Genomic DNA, 1,357 nt, shown 5'->3' on the forward strand with positions numbered 1-1,357 from the left:
TGATTGGCTCAGGAGTCTTGCTTGACAAAGTTTCCTCTTCTGAACAGGATTTCCTGGCTGGACCAGGAAAACTTTATTTCTTCATTTTAGCTCTTTTATGCAGTCCTTGTGCCTTGTCTCAGCTCTCTCCAACGTTCCCTAACTTTTCTTTCTATTTTTGAGCTCATTTCAGCTTTGTTTGCTCCATGGAACTAAAAATAGAAACTATTACTAAAAATAGAAACTTCCTAAAAATAGTAACTTTCCTAAACAAGAAGGATTCATTTAAGGAAATAACTAAGTAAATATGAGAAAATAACAATTAAAATGCTCCTATCAAATTCCCCCACACTTAGCTTTTGCTTGTCCCATAGCAAAATCACACAAAGACACAAACTTAGACTCAATGAAAACAAAGGAAAAAAAAACTCTACACATACAATGACTCTATTGCCCTTCAACATTTTGTCTCATAAATCTCTTACTTTCACAACATCAAAATTAGCACTCAACCAAGAATCAATGTTTAGGCATTCGAGAGTTAATTAAAACACATAATCCACACATACACAAGTAGGACTTGGTTTTAACAATGGTGATGAGGTGGAACTCAGCATGTTTCAGACAAGTATGATTCATATGCTCACAAGGTATATCTACTATTTCTTCTCTCAGATCAAAGCAATGCTTAAAAGTTTATAATCACTCAATTATATGTGAGAGAACATATTTTAAGGCAATCAAATAGCTCACATATATAAGAAACGAAAAGCTTTTTGTGAATACAATTTTTTTTTTTCAAAAGATCTCATGAAAGATATCAACTACTTGCACGACTGGACCCAAGCCATAGGTTCAACTCTTATAACTCATCTCCACAGATCAAAGGCTGTCCCATCTTAAGGATCAAAAAGGTCTTATTAAGTGTTGTAATTGGGCCAGGGCTCAAGGTTTGAAGAAACAAAGGGATAAGGAATTTCACAAAGTATCCTAAAAAGCTAATAGAGCTCATGTAGATGTAGAGCGACTTCTAGAAATTTACCAAGGCATCCAAAACGTCACACCCATAGAGGCAAAATAAGAGGGTCTAATGTCTTCATGTTGGGCCCAACCTTCATTCTAAACTACCCTTGAACTCTAGTGAACTGGACAAAGATCACATTTTTCTGTAGTGGGCCTTCAATTCAAAACAATCTCCAAACTCACTAAGTATGGGGGACTAAAATCCATAAACATATTTTTTCCTTTCTTTTTCTTTTCTAGCCGTAGACATTTTTTTCTTTTCTTTTTCATTTTCTTTTTCACGACTTTCACATAATTTTTTTTTCTCATGGACAAGTCTACCCCCACACTTGAACTTTCACCTCTTCTCAATCTT

Source organism: Rosa chinensis, chromosome 3 (genome assembly GCF_002994745.2).
Source record: "Rosa chinensis cultivar Old Blush chromosome 3, RchiOBHm-V2, whole genome shotgun sequence".
Classification (NCBI taxonomy): Eukaryota; Viridiplantae; Streptophyta; class Magnoliopsida; order Rosales; family Rosaceae; genus Rosa; species Rosa chinensis.